This window comes from Oncorhynchus keta, chromosome 12 (assembly GCF_023373465.1).
Source record: "Oncorhynchus keta strain PuntledgeMale-10-30-2019 chromosome 12, Oket_V2, whole genome shotgun sequence".
In the NCBI taxonomy this organism is placed as follows: domain Eukaryota; kingdom Metazoa; phylum Chordata; class Actinopteri; order Salmoniformes; family Salmonidae; genus Oncorhynchus; species Oncorhynchus keta.
The window spans coordinates 55691838-55712268 of NC_068432.1; positions in this window are offsets into that span (position 1 = coordinate 55691838).

Below are 20431 nucleotides of genomic sequence, written 5' to 3' on the forward strand. Positions count from 1 at the left end.
ATCCAGGTATCCAGGCTAGCTACATATCCAGGTATCCAGGCTAGCTGCATATCCAGGTATCCAGGCAAGCTGCATATCCAGGTATCCAGGCTAGCTACATATCCAGGTATCCAGGCTAGCTGCATATCCAGGTATCCAGGCTAGCTGCATATCCAGGTATCCAGGCTAGCTACATATCCAGGTATCCAGGCTAGCTGCATATCCAGGTATCCAGGCTAGCTGCATATCCAGGTATCCAGGCTAGCTGCATATCCAGGTATCCAGGCTAGCTGCATATCCAGGTATCCAGGCTAGCTACATATCCAGGTATCCAGGCTAGCTGCATATCCAGGTATCCAAGCTAGCTACATATCCAGGTATCCAGGCTAGCTGCATATCCAGGTATCCAGGCTAGCTACATATCCAGGTATCCAGGCTAGCTACATATCCAGGTATCCAGGCTAGCTACATATCCAGGTATCCAGGCTAGCTACATATCCAGGTATCCAGGCTAGCTACATATCCAGGTATCCAGGCTAGCTACATATCCAGGTATCCAGGCTAGCTGCATATCCAGGTATCCAGTCAAGCTGCATATCCAGGTATTCAGGCTAGCTGCATATCCAGGTATCCAGTCAAGCTGCATATCCAGGTATCCAGGCTAGCTACATATCCAGGTATCCAGGCTAGCTACATATCCAGGTATCCAGGCTAGCTACATATCCAGGTATCCAGGCTAGCTACATATCCAGGTATCCAGGCTAGCTGCATATCCAGGTATCCAGGCTAGCTACATATCCAGGTATCCAGGCTAGCTACATATCCAGGTATCCAGGCTAGCTACATATCCAGGTATCCAGGCTAGCTACATATCCAGGTATTCAGGCTAGCTACATATCCAGGTATCCAGGCTAGCTGCATATCCAGGTATCCAGGCTAGCTACATATCCAGGTATCCAGGCTAGCTGCATATCCAGGTATCCAGGCTAGCTACATATCCAGGTATCCAGGCTAGCTACATATCCAGGTATCCAGGCTAGCTACATATCCAGGTATCCAGGCTAGCTACATATCCAGGTATCCAGGCTAGCTACATATCCAGGTATACAGGCTAGCTACATATCCAGGTATCCAGGCTAGCTGCATATCCAGGTATCCAGGCTAGCTACATATCCAGGTATCCAGGCTAGCTACATATCCAGGTATCCAGGCTAGCTGCATATCCAGGTATCCAGGCTAGCTGCATATCCAGGTATCCAGGCTAGCTACATATCCAGGTATCCAGGCTAGCTACATATCCAGGTATCCAGGCTAGCTACATATCCAGGTATCCAGGCTAGCTACATATCCAGGTATCCAGGCTAGCTACATATCCAGGTATCCAGGCTAGCTACATATCCAGGTATCCAGGCTAGCTACATATCCAGGTAACCAGGCTAGCTACATATCCAGGTATCCAGGCTAGGTAGCTGCATATCCAGGTATCCAGGCTAGCTACATATCCAGGTATCCAGGCTAGCTACATATCCAGGTATCCAGGCTAGCTACATATCCAGGTATCCAGGCTAGCTACATATCCAGGTATCCAGGCTAGCTACATATCCAGGTATCCAGGCTAGCTACATATCCAGGTATCCAGGCTAGCTACATATCCAGGTATCCAGGCTAGCTACATATCCAGGTATCCAGGCTAGCTACATATCCAGGTATCCAGGCTAGCTACATATCCAGGTATCCAGGCTAGCTACATATCCAGGTATCCAGGCTAGCTACATATCCAGGTATCCAGGCTAGCTACATTTACATTTACATTTACATTTAAGTCATTTAGCAGACGCTCTTATCCAGAGCGACCAAATTGGTGCATACACCTTATGACAACCAGTGGAACAGCCACTTGCATCTAAATCTTGTTGGGGGAGAAGGATTACCTACCCTTACCCCTATCCTAGGTATTCCTTGAAGAGGTGGGGTTTCAGGTGTCTCCGGAAGGTGGTGATTGACTCCGCTGTCCTGGCGTCGTGAGGGAGTTTGTTCCACCATTGGGGGCCAGAGCAGCGAACAGTTTTGACTGGGCTGAGCGGGAACTGTACTTCCTCAGTGGTAGGGAGGCGAGCAGGCCAGAGGTGGATGAACGCAGTGCCCTTGTTTGGGTGTAGGGCCTGATCAGAGCCTGGAGGTACTGAGGTGCCGTTCCCCTCACAGCTCCGTAGGCGAGCACCATGGTCTTGTAGCGGATGCGAGCTTCAACTGGAAGCCAGTGGAGAGAGCGGAGGAGCGGGGTGACGTGAGAGAACTTGGGAAGGTTGAACACCAGACGGGCTGCGGCGTTCTGGATGAGTTGTAGGGGTTTAATGGCACAGGCAGGGAGCCCAGCCAACAGCGAGTTGCAGTAATCAAGACGGGAGATGACAAGTGCCTGGATTAGGACCTGCGCCGCTTCCTGTGTGAGGCAGGGTCGTACTCTGCGGATGTTGTAGAGCATGAACCTACAGGAACGGGACACCGCCTTGATGTTAGTTGAGTTATCCAGGTATCCAGGCTAGCTACATATCCAGGTATCCAGGCTAGCTACATATCCAGGTATCCAGGCTAGCTGCATCACACTGACTGAAGATTTAAGATTTATAAAATGTTATATTCTAACTCTGCAAGCCTATAATGTGTTCCCTCATAGTAAGTCAAAGGAGAGAGCTATTTTACTCATTTAGAGACTGAGGAGAAAAGGATTACGCTGGCTGTGTGATAGTTGTAACAGTGTGTGTGTGTGTGTGTGTGTGTGTGTGTGTGTGTGTGTGTGTGTGTGTGTGTGTGTGTGTGTGTGTGTGTGTGTGTGTGTGTGTGTGTGTGTGTGTGTGTGTGTGTGTGTGTGTGTGTGTGTGTGTGTGTGTGAGTTTGGTGAGAGAGACTAACTACAGAGGGACCGTTTAAAAAAGGGGTGATTAGGCTTGGAGTGGAGTGGAGTGGAGTGGAGTGGGGTGGAGTGGGATTACATTGAAATCCGAGGGAGAGAATCTAATCTTTGAGACTGATCCTCACCTAGAGACTCTATCAGACATTATCAGGCCATGTCAGACCCTAGCAGACCCTGTCACACCCTAGCAGACCCTATCAGACCCTAGCAGACATTATCAGACCCTGAAAGACCCTAGCAGATCCTGTCAGACCCTGTCAGAACCTATCAGACATTATCAGAGACTATCAGAACCTAGCAGACATTATCAGACCCTAGCAGACCCTGTCAGACCCTATCAGACCCTAGCAGACCCTGTCAGACCCTAGCAGACCCAATCAGACATTATCAGACCCTATCAAACATTATCAGACCCTGTCAGACCCTATCAGACCCTAGCAGAACCTGTCAGACCCTAGCAGACCCTAGCAGACATTATCAGACCCTGTCAGACCCTAGCAGACCCTAGCAGACCCTAGCAGACATTATCAGACCCTGTCAGACCCTATCAGACCCTAGCAGACATTATCAGACCCTGTCAGACCCTGTCAGACCCTAGAACCTGTCAGACCCTCAGACCCTAGCAGACATTATCAGACCCTGTCAGACCCTAGCAGACCCTAGCAGACATTATCAGACCCTGTCAGACCCTAGCAGACATTATCAGACCCTTCAGACCCTATCAGACCCTAGCAGTTATCAGACCCTAGCAGACCCTAGCAGACATTATCAGACCCTATCAGACCCTGTCAGACCCTAGCAGACCCTAGCAGACATTATCAGACCCTGTCAGACCCTATCAGACCCTAGCAGACATTATCAGACCCTGTCAGACCCTATCAGACCCTAGCAGACCCTATCAGACCCTAGCAGACCCTAGCAGACATTATCAGACCCTAGCAGACATTATCAGACCCTGTCAGACCCTATCAGACCCTATCACATCCTTTCAAACCCTAGCAAACCCTAGCAGACCCTATCAGACATTATCAGACCCTGTCAGACCCTATCAGACCCTAGCAGACATGATCAGACCCTGTCAGACCCTAGCAGACATTATCAGACCCTAGCAGACATTATCAGACCTTGCAGACCCGGGCAGACATTATCAGACCCTGTCAGACCCTAGCAGACCCTAGCAGACCCTAGCAGACGTTATCAGACCACAGTAGACATTATCAGACCCTAGCAGACATTATCAGACCATAGCAGACATTATCAGACCCTGTCAGACCATAGCAGACCCTAGCAGACATTCTCAGACCCTGTCAGACCCTAGCAGACATGATCAGACCTTAGCAGACCCTATCAGACCCTACGGACATTATCAGACCCTAGCAGACCCGACCATAAGTAAGCAGTTTGTTATTCTTCAGGATTGGTGTCCCTTCCACGGGACTGTTGAGCTAACATAGGCTAATGTGATTAGCATGGGGTTGTAAGTAACAAGAACATTTCCCAGGACATAGACGTATCTGATATGGGCAGAAACAGTCCAATTTACAGTAGCTATTATAGTGCATGAATACCATGCTATTGTTTGAGAAGAGTGCACAATTTTGAACATGAAAAGTTGTTAATTAACAAATTAGGCACATTTGGGCAATTTTGATACAAAATTTTGAACAGCAATGAAATGGTTCATTGGATCAGTCTAAAACTTTGCACATACACTTCTGCTGTCTAGTGGCCAAAATCTAAATTGCACCTGGGCTGGAATAATACAATATGGCCTTTCTCTTTCATTTCAAATATGATGTTTCCAAAAAAATACAAAAGAGCGGCTGTTTTTTTCTTTGTATTTTCTTTTACCAGATCTATTGTGTTATATTCTGCTATATTCCATTCACATTTCCACAAACTTCAAAGTGATTCCTTTCAAATGGTATCAGGAATATGCATATCCTTGTTTCAGGGCCTGAGTTACAGGCAGTTAGATTTGGGTTTGTCATTTTAGGCGAAAATTGAAGAAAAAAAAGGGGGGGCGGATCCGCAGTGTCTCTGGATTTAACCCAACACAAACATTACTGACTAGGGTTGGAAATACAATTCCAGAAACATTTCCATAATTCCCAGGTTTTCCTCAAATCCTGGTTGGAAGACTCCTGGGGAAGAGAGGGAAATAAGCAGAATATCCTGGAATCATCTAACCAGGACTAAAACCTTGGAATTTTTGTAGAGTAACTTGAATTTTGAAAACCCAGGCAATGCCGTTTACAGAATGTCCTGATAGATTAAGAGAGTGATTAAGAGATTAAAACTCCACTAGGGTAGGGGGCACTATTTTCACTTCCGGATGAAAAGTGTTCCCAAAGTAAACTACCTGCTACTCAGGCCCAGAAGCTAGCATGTGCATATAGAAAACAAAATAATGTCTGTGAGTATAACAGAACTGATTTGGCAGGCAAAAACCTGAACATTTTTTTTTTATGTTTGTAGTTTTCTATTGAATGCCATTACAGTATCCATTGATTTAGGACTCAAATACTGTGAAAAGTCTTTAGAAATTGTTTCAGGCTTGTATTCTGAAACATGAGGGAGCAAGAACACTCTGAATGAGTGGACACTACGGTGTCCCAGAGGCTTTTCATGCGCACGACCGAGAGCGCGCCTTTCTTGTTTATTGTCCGGTTGAAATATTATTGATTATTTAGGCTAAAAACAACCTGTGTGTATGTCTTTGCAAACAAAGGTTTCTGTACCAAATATTAAGTTCTGCTTTTCTGATGTATCAAATACTTTTGTCGTGCAATAAAATGCTAATTAATTACTTACAAATCATACAATGTGATTTTCTGGATTTTTGCTTTAGATTCCGTCTCTCACAGTTGAAGTGTACGTATGATAGAATTACAGACCTCAACATGCTTTGTAAGTTGGAAAACCTGCAAAATCGGCAGTGTATCAAATACTTGTTCTCCCCACTGTACATACAGTACACATACACACAGTACAGTGAACATACATACAGTACAGTACACATACACACAGTACAGTACACATACAGTACAGTACAGCACACATACGTACAGTACAGTACAGTACAGTACAGTACAGTACAGTACAGTACAGTACAGTACAGTACAGTACAGTACAGTACACATACACACAGTACAGTACACATACAGTACAGTACATTACAGTACACATACATACTGTACAGCACACATACATACAGTACAGTACACATACAGTACAGTACACATACAGTACAGTACACATACATACTGTACATGTGTTCTAGAACGTCCTGATGACTGGTCCATAATGTGTTCTGGAATGTCCTGATGACTGGTCAGTAATGTGTTCTAGAACGTCCTGATGACTGGTCAGTAATGTGTTCTAGAACGTCCTGATGACTGGTCAGTAATGTGTTCTAGAACGTCCTGATGACTGGTCAGTAATGTTTTCTAGAACGTCCTGATGACTGGTCAGTAATGTGTTCTAGAACGTCCTGATGACTGGTCAGTAATGTGTTCTAGAACGTCCTGATGACTTGTCAGTAATGTGTTCTGGAACGTCCTGATGACTGGTCATTAATGTGTTCTAGAACGTCCTGATGACTGGTCCGTAATGTTTTCTAGAACATCCTGATGACTTGTCAGTAATGTGTTCTAGAACGTCCTGATGACTTGTCAGTAATGTGTTCTAGAACGTCCTGATGACTGGTCAGTAATGTGTTCTAGAACGTCCTGATGACTGGTCAGTAATGTGTTCTAGAACGTCCTGATGACTGTCAGTAAATGTGTTCTAGAACGTCCCGATGACTGGTCAGTAATGTGTTCTGGAACGTCCTGATGACTGGTCAGTAATGTGTTCTAGAACGTCCTGATGACTGGTCAGTAATGTGTTCTAGAACGTCCTGATGACTGGTCAGTAATGTGTTCTAGAACGTCCCGATGACTTGTCAGTAATGTGTTCTGGAACGTCCTGATGACTTGTCATTAATGTGTTCTGGAACGTCCTGATGACTGGTCAGTAATGTGTTCTAGAACGTCCTGATGACTGGTCCTTAATGTGTTCTGGAACGTCCTGATGACTGGTCCGTAATGTGTTCTAGAACGTCCTGATGACTGGTCCGTAATGTGTTCTAGAACGTCCTGATGACTTGTCAGTAATGTGTTCTAGAACGTCCTGATGACTTGTCAGTAATGTGTTCTAGAACGTCCTGATGACTGGTCAGTAATGTGTTCTAGAACGTCCTGATGACTGGTCAGTAATGTGTTCTAGAACGTCCTGATGACTGGTCAGTAATGTGTTCTAGAACGTCCTGATGACTGGTCAGTCTAATGTGTTCTAGAACGTCCTGATGACTGGTCAGTAATGTGTTCTAGAACGTCCTGATGACTGGTCAGTAATGTGTTCTAGAACGTCCTGATGACTTGTCAGTAATGTGTTCTAGAACGTCCTGATGACTGGTCAGTAATGTGTTCTAGAACGTCCTGATGACTGGTCAGTAATGTGTTCTAGAACGTGTTCTAGAACGTCCTGATGACTGGTCAGTAATGTGTTCTAGAACGTCCCGATGACTGGTCAGTAATGTGTTCTAGAACGTCCTGATGACTGGTCAGTAATGTGTTCTAGAACGTCCTGATGACTTGTCAGTAATGTGTTCTAGAACGTCCTGATGACTGGTCAGTAATGTGTTCTAGAACGTCCTGATGACTGGTCAGTAATGTGTTCTAGAACGTCCTGATGACTGGTCAGTAATGTGTTCTAGAACGTCCTGATGACTGGTCAGTAATGTCTAGTTATCAACAGCGCTGGTCCCATGAATTTGTATATTTTCTAAAGCTTCCGGATTAATCAATAAATTGTCTTAACCTGTATGTTTTAACCTAGGATGAGATAAGACCTTACAATAATAATATATTTAATAATATATTTAATAATATAATATATGCCATTTAGCAGATGCTTTTATCCAAAGCGACTTACAGTCATGTGTGCATACATTCTACGTATGGGTGGTCCCGGAATTGAACCCACTACCCTGGCATTACAAGCGCCATGCTCTACCAACTGTGCCACAGAAGGACCACTAATAAGATTGTGATGCATGTTATAAGACTGGACACTATAAACTGCGTCCCAAATGGCACTCTATTCTCTATGTAGTGCACTACTTTAGACCAGAGCCCTATGGAACCTTATTCCCTAGATAGTGCACTACTTTAGACCAGGGCCTGTGGAACCTTATTCCCTATGTAGTGCAGGAAGTGTGGATTATATAGGGTGCCATTTGGGATGCTATCTAAGTGATCTGATTTTTTAAAAATGCAGTAATGATTTAAAATGTGATATTTCAAAAACAATGAAACATTGATTTGACAATGATCTAACCACGCAGCATACACATGCACCCCCACTCTCTCTCCATCCATCTCTCTCTGTCCTTCCCTCCATCTCCGTCCATCATTCCCTCCATCTCCATCCAACTCTCCATCTCCATCCATCTCTCTATCCCTCCATCTCCATCCATCTCTCCATCCATCTCTCCATCCCTCCTTCCTTCCATCTTTCATCCCTCCTTCACTCCATCCCTCCATCTCTCTATCCCTCCATTTCCATCCATCTCTCCATCCCTCCTCCTTCCATCTTTCCATCCCTCCTTCACTCCATCTCTCCCTCTCCCTCCATCTCCATCCATCCATCCCTCCATCTCCATCCATCTCTTTATCCCTCTTTCATCCCTCCTTCACTCCATCCCTCCATCTCCCTCCATCTCCATCCATCTCTTTATCCCTCCATCTCCATCCATCTCTTTATCCCTCCATCTCCTTCCATCTCTCCATCTCCTTCCATCCCTCCATCTCCTTCCATCTTTCATCCTCCATCTCCATCCATCCCTCCATCTCCTTCCATCTCTCCATCTCCTTCCATCTCTCCATCTCCTTCCATCTCTCCATCTCCATCCATCTCTCCATCTCCATCCATCTCTCCATCTCCATCTCCATCCATCTCTTTATCCCTCCATCTCCTTCCATCTCTCCATCTCTGTCTGTTCTGGCATCCATCACTCTTCCCTCCAGCTTTGGTTTTTTATCCCTCCATTACTTCCATACCTCCTCAGCCAGCTATGGTTATTTATAGCAGCAGTAGGAGATATGCAGCTCCACCCCTCGCTGGGAGAAACAGGCTATGGTTACAGTCTCTCTCTCTCTCTCTGTGAGAGAAACAGACAGCACACGGACAACACAGCAGGAAGAGGACGGAATTGTATCATGCATTTCAGAGTAAAAGTTTCTATGAAATCATATTAGCTGTCATCAAATTCTCTACCATCACATTAGCTATTATCATATTCTCTACCATCACATTAGCTATTATCATATTCTCTACCATCACATTAGCTATCATCATATTCTCTACCATCACATTAGCTATTATCATATTCTCTACCATCACATTAGCTATTATCATATTCTCTACCATCATCATTAGCTATCATCATATTCTCTACCATCATATTAGCTATCATTATATTCTCTACCATCACATTAGCTATCATCATATTCTCTACCATCACATTAGCTATCATCATATTCTCTACCATCACATTAGCTATTATCATATTCTCTACCATCACATTAGCTATTATCATATTCTCTACCATCACATTAGCTATCATCATATTCTCTACCATCACATTAGCTATCATCATATTCTCTACCATCACATTAGCTATCATCATATTCTCTACCATCACATTAGCTATCATCATATTCTCTACCATCACATTAGCTATCATCATATTCTCTACCATCACATTAGCTATCATCATATTCTCTACCATCACATTAGCTATCATCATATTCTCTACCATCATATTAGCTATCATCATATTCTCTACCATCACATTAGCTATTATCATATTCTCTACCATCACATTAGCTATCATCATATTCTCTACTTCCATCATTCCATCCCTCCATCTATCCATCCATCCTCTACCATCATATTAGCTATCCATATTCTCTACCATCACATTAGCTATCATTATATTCTCTACATCACATTAGCTATCATTACATTAGCTCCTCAGCCAGCTATGGTTATTTACAGCAGTCACATTAGCTATCATTATATTCTCTACCATCACATTAGCTATCAGCAGGAAGAGGACATTAGCTATCATTATATTTCTCTACCATCACATTAGCTATCATCATATTCTCTACCATCACATTAGCTATCATCATATTCTCTACCATCACATTAGCTATCATCATATTCTCTACCATCATATTAGCTATCATCATATTAGCTATCATCATATTCTCTACCATCATATTAGCTATCATCATATTCTCTACCATCACATTAGCTATCATCATATTCTCTACCATCATATTAGCTATCATTATATTCTCTACCATCATATTAGCTATCATCATATTCTCTACCATCACATTAGCTATCATCATATTCTCTACCATCACATTAGCTATCATTATATTCTCTACCATCATATTAGCTATTATCATATTCTCTACCATCACATTAGCTACCATCATATTAGCTATCATTATATTCTCTACCATCATATTAGCTGTCATCATATTCTCTACCATCACATTAGCTATCATCATATTAGCTATCATCAGATACATGTCCGTCCTCCTGTGTTGTTCATGTTTTCTGTGAATAGCCGTGTGGAACCATTGTCAGGCATTTTGATATAGCTACTTTAAGGGTTGTTTACATAGGCTTATGTCAAGATAAAAATACGTCAGTTCATGTCACCTATCTTAGTAAACAAATTAGCTTACAATAACATACATATACTGAACAAAAGACGTACGCAACATGCAACAATTTCAAACATTTTACTGAGTTACAGTTTATATAATGAAATCAGTCAATTGAAATAAATGCATTAGGCCCTAATCTATGGATTTCACATGACTGGACAAGGGAGCAGCCATGTGTGTGCCTGGGAGGGCATAGGCCCACCCACATGGGACACAAGTCCAGCCACTGGGGAGCCAGGCCCACCCACATGGGACACAAGTCCAGCCACTGGGGAGCCAGGCCCACCCACATGGGACCCAAGCCCAGCCACTGGGGAGCCAGGCCCGCCCACATCCATGGGAGCCAGGCCCACCCACATGGGACCCAAGCCCAGCCACTGGGGAGCCAGGCCCACCCACATGGGACCCAAGCCCAGCCACTGGGGAGCCAAGGCTCACCCACATGGGACCCAAGGGACCCAAGCCCAGCCACTGGGGAGCCAGGCCCACCCACATGGGACCCAAGCCCAGCCACTGGGGAGCCAGGCCCACCCACATGGGACCCAAGCCCAGCCACTGGGGAGCCAGGCCCGCCCACATCCATGGGAGCCAGGCCCACCCACATGGGACCCAAGCCCAGCCACTGGGGAGCCAGGCCCACCCACATGGGACCCAAGCCCAGCCACTGGGGAGCCAAGCCCACCCACATGGGACCCAAGCCCAGCCACTGGGGAGCCAGGCCCACCCACATGGGACCCAAGCCCAGCCACTGGGGAGCCAGGCCCACCTACATGGGACCCATGCCCACCCACATGCATGTGAGCCAGGCCCATGCCTAGGGTCTGGCTCCCAGGCCAACCCACTGGGGAGGCCAACCCACTGGGGAGTAAGGCCCAGCCACATCCATGGGAGCCAGGCCCACCCACCCAACCAGCATTTGTTTTTCCCCAGATGTTCCCACAAGTGAAGAAGCCATATGTGGAGGTCCTGGGCTGGTGTGGTTACCAGTGGTCTCCGGTTGAGAGGCCGGTTGGACATACGGCCACATTTTCTAAAACCTGAATAGGGTTCACTACCTAGAGCCCTATGTACCTGAATAGGGTTCACTACCTAGAGCTCTATGTACCTGAATAGGGTTCACTACCTAGAGCCCTATGGACCTGAATAGGGTTCACTACCTAGAGCCCTATGGACCTGAATAGGGTTCACTACCTAGAGCCCTATGGACCTGAATAGGGTTCACTACCTAGAGCCCTATGGACCTGAATAGGGTTTACTACCTAGAGCCCTATGGACCTGAATAGGGTTCACTACCTAGAGCCCTATGGGACCTGAATAGGGTTCACTCCCTAGAGCCCTATGGACCTGAATAGGGTTTACTACCTAGAGCCCTATGGACCTGAATAGGGTTCACTACCTAGAGCCCTATGGACCTGAATAGGGTTCACTACCTAGAGCCCTATGGGACCTGAATAGGGTTCACTACCTAGAGCCCTATGGACCTGAATAGGGTTCACTAACTAGAGCCCTATGGACCTGAATAGGGTTCACTACCTAGAGCCCTATGGACCTGAATAGGGTTCACTACCTAGAGCCCTATGGACCTGAATAGGGTTCACTACCTAGAGCCCTATGGACCTGAATAGGGTTTACTACCTAGAGCCCTATGGACCTGAATAGGGTTCACTACCTAGAGCCCTATGGGACCTGAATAGGGTTCACTCCCTAGAGCCCTATGGACCTGAATAGGGTTTACTACCTAGAGCCCTATGGACCTGAATAGGGTTCACTACCTAGAGCCCTATGGGACCTGAATAGGGTTCACTACCTAGAGCCCTATGGACCTGAATAGGGTTTACTACCTAAAGCCCTATGGACCTGAATAGGGTTTACTACCTAGAGCCCTATGTACCTGAATAGGATTTACTACCTAGAGCCCTATGGACCTGAATAGGGTTCACTACCTAGAGCCCTATGGGACCTGAATAGGATTTACTACCTAGGGCCCTATGGACCTGAATAGGCTTTACTACCTAGAGCCCTATGGACCTGAATAGGGTTCACTACCTAGAGCCCTATGGACCTGAATAGGGTTTACTACCTAGAGCCCTATGGGACCTGAATAGGGTTTACTACCTAGAGCCCTATGGGACCTGAATAGGGTTTACTACCTAGAGCCCTATGGACCTGAATAGGGTTCACTACCTAGAGCCCTATGGACCTGAATAGGGTTTACTACCTAGAGCCCTATGGGACCTGAATAGGGTTCACTACCTAGAGCCCTATGGACCTGAATAGGGTTCACTACCTAGAGCCCTATGGACCTGAATAGGGTTTACTACCTAGAGCCCTATGGACCTGAATAGGGTTCACTACCTAGAGCCCTATGGACCTGAATAGGGTTTACTACCTAGAGCCCTATGGACCTGAATAGGGTTCACTACCTAGAGCCCTATGGGACCTGAATAGGGTTCACTACCTAGAGCCCTATGGGACCTGAATAGGGTTTACTACCTAGAGCCCTATGGACCTGAATAGGGTTTACTACCTAGAGCCCTATGTACCTGAATAGGGTTTACTACCTAGAGCCCTATGGACCTGAATAGGGTTTACTACCTAGAGCCCTATGGACCTGAATAGGGTTTACTACCTAGAGCCCTATGGACCTGAATAGGGTTTACTACCTAGAGCCCTATGGGACCTGAATAGGGTTCATAACCTTTCCATTCTGAGCCATGTGGACCTGAATAGGGTTTATGTTAGAGCCCTATGGACCTGAATCATGGGTTCACTACCTAGAGCCCTCATGGGACCTGAATAGGATTTACTACCTAGAGCCCTATGGACCTGAATAGGCTTTACTACCTAGAGCCCTATGGACCTGAATAGGGTTCACTACCAAGAGCCCTCTGGGACCTGAATAGGGTTTGCTACCTCAGAGCCCTATGGGACCTGAATAGGGTTCACTACCTAGAGCCCTATGGACCTGAATAGGGTTCACTACCTAGAGCCCTATGGGACCTGAATAGGGTTCACTACCTAGAGCCCTATGGGACCTGAATAGGGTTCACTACCTAGAGCCCTATGGACCTGAATAGGGTTCACTACCAAGAGCCCTATGGGACCTGAATAGGGTTCACTACCTAGAGCCCTATGGACCTGAATAGGGTTCACTACCTAGAGCCCTATGGGACCTGAATAGGGTTCACTACCTAGAGCCCTATGGACCTGAATAGGGTTCACTACCTAGAGCCCTATGGACCTGAATAGGGTTTACTACCTAGAGCCCTATGGACCTGAATAGGGTGTACTACCTAGAGCCCTTGGGTTCCATCTGTCTTCTTTTCTCAGTATCCTCCAGAAAAACAGGAAGCTCGTTTGAGATTATTTTGTGCTCTCTGGTATTTAGCAGGGTCAACTCTTTCCATTCTGACAGACATGTTAGTTCCCTCACACAACACACAGTCATGTTAGTTCCCACAGACAACACACAGTCATGTTAGTTCCCACAGACAACACACAGTCATGTTGAAATGTGATTTGATTTGAGACAACACACAATTCTAGTCCACTCGTAGTCTAACCCTCTCTAGTCTAACCCTCTCTAGTCTAACTCTCTCTAGTCTAACTCTCTCTAGTCTAACTCTCTCTAGTCTAACCCTCTCTAGTCAAACCTCTCTAGTCTAACACTCTCTAGTCAAACTCTCTCTCTAGTCAAACTCTCTCTAGTCAAACTCTCTCTAGTCTAACTCTCTCTAGTCTAACTCTCTCTAGTCTAACTCTCTCTAGTCTAACTCTCTCTAGTCTAACCTCTCTATAACTCTCTCTATAACTCTCTCTAGTCAAACTCTCTCTAGTCAAACTCTCTCTAGTCAAACTCTCTCTAGTCTAACTCTCTCTAGTCTAACTCTCTCTAGTCTAACCCTCTCTAGTCAAACTCTCTCTATTCTAACTCTCTCTATTCTAACTCTCTCTAGTCTAACTCTCTCTAGTCTAACCCTCTCTATAACTCTCTCTATAACTCTCTCTATAACTCTCTCTAGTCTAACTCTCTCTAGTCTAACCCTCTCTATAACTCTCTCTAGAACTCTCTCTAGTCAAACTCTCTCTAGTCAAACTCTCTCTAGTCAAACTCTCTCTAGTCAAACTCTCTCTAGTCTAACTCTCTCTAGTCTAACTCTCTCTAGTCTAACTCTCTCTAGTCTAACCCTCTCTAGTCTAACTCTCTCTAGTCTAACTCTCTCTAGTCTAACTCTCTCTAGTCTAACTCTCTCTAGTCTAACTCTCTCTAGTCTAACTCTCTCTAGTCTAACTCTCTCTAGTCTAACTCTCTCTAGTCTAACCCTCTCTATAACTCTCTCTAGTCAAACTCTCTCTAGTCTAACTCTCTCTAGTCTAACTCTCTCTAGTCTAACTCTCTCTAGTCTAACTCTCTCTAGTCTAACTCTGTGTAGTCTAACTCTGTGTAGTCTAACTCTCTCTAGTCTAACTCTCTCTAGTCTAACTCTCTCTAGTCTAACTCTCTCTAGTCAAACTCTCTCTAGTCAAACTCTCTCTAGTCAAACTCTCTCTAGTCAAACTCTCTCTAGTCTAACTCTCTCTAGTCTAACTCTGTGTAGTCTAACTCTCTCTAGTCTAACTCTCTCTAGTCTAACTCTCTCTAGTCTAACTCTGTAGTCTAACCCTCTAAACTCTCTCTAGTCTAACTCTCTCTAGTCTAACTCTCTGTTGTCTAACTCTCTAGTCTAACTCTCTCTAGTCTAACTCTCTCTAGTCTAACTCTCTCTAGTCTAACTCTCTCTAGTCTAACTCTCTCTAGTCTAACTCTCTCTAGTCTAACTCTCTCTAGTCTAACTCTCTCTAGTCTAACCCTCTCTAGTCTAACCCTCTCTAGTCTAACTCTCTCTAGTCTAACTCTCTCTAGTCTAACTCTCTCTAGTCTAACTCTCTCTAGTCAAACTCTCTCTAGTCAAACTCTCTCTAGTCAAACTCTCTCTAGTCAAACTCTCTCTAGTCAAACTCTCTCTAGTCAAACTCTCTGTAGTCTAACTCTCTCTAGTCTAACTCTCTCTAGTCTAACCCTCTCTAGTCTAACTCTCTCTAGTCTAACTCTCTCTAGTCTAACTCTCTCTAGTCTAACTCTCTCTAGTCTAACCCTCTCTAGTCTAACCCTCTCTAGTCTAACTCTCTCTAGTCTAACTCTCTCTAGTCTAACTCTCTCTAGTCTAACCCTCTCTAGTCTAACCCTCTCTAGTCTAACTCTCTCTAGTCAAACTCTCTCTAGTCAAACTCTCTCTAGTCAAACTCTCTCTAGTCAAACTCTCTCTATTCTAACTCTCTCTAGTCTAACTCTCTCTAGTCTAACCCTCTCTATAACTCTCTCTATAACTCTCTCTATAACTCTCTCTATAACTCTCTCTAGTCTAACTCTCTCTAGTCAAACTCTCTCTAGTCAAACTCTCTCGTCTAACTCTCTCTAGTCTAACTCTCTCTAGTCTAACCCTCTCTAGTCTAACTCTCTCTAGTCTAACTCTCTCTAGTCTAACTCTCTCTAGTCTAACTCTCTCTAGTCTAACTCTCTCTAGTCTAACTCTCTCTAGTCTAACTCTCTCTAGTCTAACTCTCTCTAGTCTAACCCTCTCTATAACTCTCTCTAGTCAAACTCTCTCTAGTCTAACTCTCGCTAGTCTAACTCTCTCTAGTCTAACTCTCTCTAGTCTAACTCTCTCTAGTCTAACTCTGTCTAGTCAAACTCTCTCTAGTCTAACTCTCTCTAGTCAAACTCTCTCTAGTCAAACTCTCTCTAGTCAAACTCTCTCTAGTCAAACTCTCTCTAGTCAAACTCTCTCTAGTCAAACTCTCTCTAGTCAAACTCTCTCTAGTCTAACTCTCTCTAGTCTAACTCTCTCTAGTCTAACTCTCTCTAGTCTAACTCTGTGTAGTCTAACTCTGTGTAGTCTAACTCTGTGTAGTCTAACTCTCTCTAGTTTAACTCTCTCTAGTCTAACTCTGTGTAGTCTAACTCTCTAGTCTAACTCTCTCTAGTCTAACTCTCTCTAGTCTAACTCTCTCTAGTCAAACTCTCTCTAGTCAAACTCTCTCTAGTCAAACTCTGTGTAGTCTAACTCTCTCTAGTTTAACTCTCTCTAGTCTAACTCTCTCTAGTCTAACTCTGTGTAGTCTAACTCTCTAGTCTAACTCTCTCGTCTAACTCTCTCTAGTCTAACCCTCTCTAGTCTAACTCTCTCTAGTCTAACTCTCTCTAGTCTAACTCTCTCTAGTCTAACTCTCTCTAGTCTAACCCTCTCTAGTCTAACCCTCTCTAGTCTAACCCTCTCTAGTCTAACTCTCTCTAGTCTAACTCTCTCTAGTCTAACTCTCTAGTCAAGTCTAACTCTAGTCAACTCTCTCTAGTCAAACTCTCTCTAGTCAAACTCTCTCTAGTCAAACTCTCTCTAGTCTAACTCTCTCTAGTCAAACTCTCTCTAGTCTAACTCTCTGTAGTCTAACTCTCTCTAGTCTAACTCTCTCTAGTCTAACCCTCTCTAGTCTAACTCTCTCTAGTCTAACTCTCTCTAGTCTAACTCTCTCTAGTCTAACTCTCTCTAGTCTAACTCTCTCTAGTCTAACCCTCTCTAGTCTAACTCTCTCTAGTCTAACTCTCTCTAGTCTAACTCTCTCTAGTCTAACTCTCTCTAGTCTAACTCTCTCTAGTCAAACTCTCTCTAGTCTAACTCTGTCTAGTCTAACTCTGTGTAGTCTAACTCTCTCTAGTCTAACTCTCTCTAGTCTAACTCTCTCTAGTCTAACCCTCTCTAGTCTAACTCTCTCTAGTCTAACTCTCTCTAGTCTAACTCTCTCTAGTCTAACTCTCTCTAGTCTAACCCTCTCTAGTCTAACCCTCTCTAGTCTAACTCTCTCTAGTCTAACTCTCTCTAGTCAAACTCTCTCTAGTCAAACTCTCTCTAGTCAAACTCTCTCTAGTCAAACTCTCTCTAGTCAAACTCTCTCTAGTCTAACTCTCTCTAGTCTAACTCTCTCTAGTCTAACTCTCTCTAGTCTAACTCTCTCTAGTCTAACTCTCTCTAGTCAAACTCTCTCTAGTCAAACTCTCTCTAGTCAAACTCTCTCTAGTCAAACTCTGTGTAGTCTAACTCTCTCTAGTCTAACTCTCTCTAGTCTAACTCTCTCTAGTCTAACTCTCTCTAGTCTAACTCTCTCTAGTCTAACTCTCTCTAGTCTAACTCTCTCTAGTCTAACTCTCTCTAGTCTAACTCTCTCTAGTCTAACTCTCTCTAGTCTAACTCTCTCTAGTCTAACTCTCTCTAGTCTAACTCTCTATTCTAACTCTCTCTAGTCTAACTCTCTCTAGTCTAACTCTCTCTAGTCTAACTCTCTCTAGTCTAACTCCTCAGGTCTAACTCTCTCTAGTCTAACTCTCTCTAGTCAACTCTCTCTAGTCAACTCTCTAGTCTAACTCTCTCTAGTCTAACTCTCTAGTCACACTCTCTCTAGTCACAACACACTCTAGTCACACACACACTAGTCTACACTCACAGCCAAGGCTCTAAAGATAACTCTCACTAGTCTAACTCTCCTAGTCTAACTCTCTCTCTAACTGTGCCTGCCTGCTCTAGTCTAACTTGTGTGTCACCATAGTCAAACTCTAGCAACCCTCTATAGTCCAACTCCACTAGTCTAACTCTCTCTAGTCTAACTCCAGCTGTGTAGTCAAACTCCCAGATCAATAACTCTTAAACAAACTCTCTCTGTTCCACAGACTGTCTGGCTCTAGTCTCTCACCTAGTCTAACCTTTCTAGTCTAACTACTCTAGCTTTGTTAGTTCTAACTCTCTCTAGATTGTGTAGTAAATCTTTAGTCTCTCTAAACTCTTGATTGAACTCTGCTCTAGTCAAACTCTAGTCTACCCTCTAGTCTAACTCTGTCTAGTCTAACTCTCTTTTCTAACTCAATCTAACTCTGATGTAGTCTAACTCTGGTCTAACTCTCTCTAGTCTAACTCAAAGTCAAACTCTTCTAGTCTAACTCTGACTAGTCAGACAAAGACAAAGTCAACCCTCTCTAGACACTCCTCTCAGTCAACTCTCTCTAGTCTAACTCTCTCTGAGTCTAACTCTCTCTAAACTCTCAGTCTAACCCTGTCAGCAACAAGTCTAACAAATCTCTAGTCTAACCTCTCTAGGACAAAGACTAACTCTCTCTAGCTAACAAAGACACTCCCTCTAGTCTGGATCTAAACTCAAAGTCAACTCCCTCTAGTCAAAGACACTCTCCTAGTCAGGACAAAGTCTAACTCTCTCTAGCTGGACAAAGACAACTCCTCTAGCAGGACAAAGACTACTCCCTAGCAGGACAATGACAGTCTAACTCCTCTAGTCAACAAAGTCAACTCCTCTCTAGTCTAACTCTCTCTAGTCAACTCCCTCTAGTCTAACTCTCTCTAGTCTAACTCCCTCTAGCAGGACACTCTCTCTAGTCTAACTCCCTCAGCAGGACAAAGTCTAACTCTCCTAGTCAACTCAAAGTCAACTCTCTCTAGCACTCTCTCTATAACTCCTCTCAGTCTAACTCTGTCTAGTCTAACTCTCTCTAGCAGGACTCTCTCTAGTCTAACTCTCTCTAGTCTAACTCTGTCTAGTCTAACTCTGTGTAGTCAAAGACACTCTCTCTAGTCAAACAAAGTCAACTCCCTGAGCAGGACAAAGACAACCCTCAGCAGTCTAACTCTCTCTAGTCAGGACAAAGACACTCTCTGAGTCAACTCTCTCTAGTCAACTCTCTAGTCAACAAAGACAGTCCCCTCTCAGTCAACAAAGTCAAACTCTCTCTAGTCAACAAAGTCTAACTCTCTCTAGTCTAACAAGTCTAACACTCTCTAGTCAACTCTCTAGTCAAACTCTCCCTAGCAACAAAGATCAAACTCTCCTGAGCAACTCTCTCTAGTCAAAGACACTCCCTGAGCAACTCTGGACAAATACAGTCCTCTGAGCAGAACAAAGACACTCCCTAGTCTGGACAAAGACACTCTCTCTAGTCAACAAAGACACTCTCTCTGAGCAGGACAAAGACACTCTCTCTAGCAGGACAAAGACACTCTCTCTAGTCAGGACAAAGACTCTCTCAGCAACAATGACACTAACTCTCTCTAGCAGGACAATGACACTCTCAGCAGGACAAAGACAAAGTCACTCTCTCAGCAGGACTCTCTACACTCCCTGAGTCAGGACAAACCTCACTCCCTCTAGCAGGACAAAGACAGTCCCTCAGCAGGACAAAGACACTCTCTCTGAGCAGGACAAAGACACTCCTCAGCAGGACAAAGACAGTCCCTCAGCAAGACAAAGACACTCCCTCAGCAGGACAAAGACAAAGACACTCCTCTGAGCAGGACAAAGACACTCCCTAGCAGGACAAAGACAAAGACACTACCTGAGCAGGACAAAGATACTCCCTGAGCAGGACAAAGACAAAGACACTCCCTGAGCAGGACAAAGACACTCCCTATTCTAACAGGACAAAGACACTCTGGCTGGACAAAGACACTCTCCAATAGCTGACAAAGACACTCCCTCAGCAGGACAAAGACACTAACCCTCAGCAGGACAATGACACTGACAGCAGGACAAAGACACTCCTCAGCAGGACAAAGACAAAGACACTGTTCTGGCTAGGACAAAGACAACTCCTATGAGCAGGACAAAGACACTCCTCAGCAGGACAAAGACACTCTCTCAGCAGGACAAA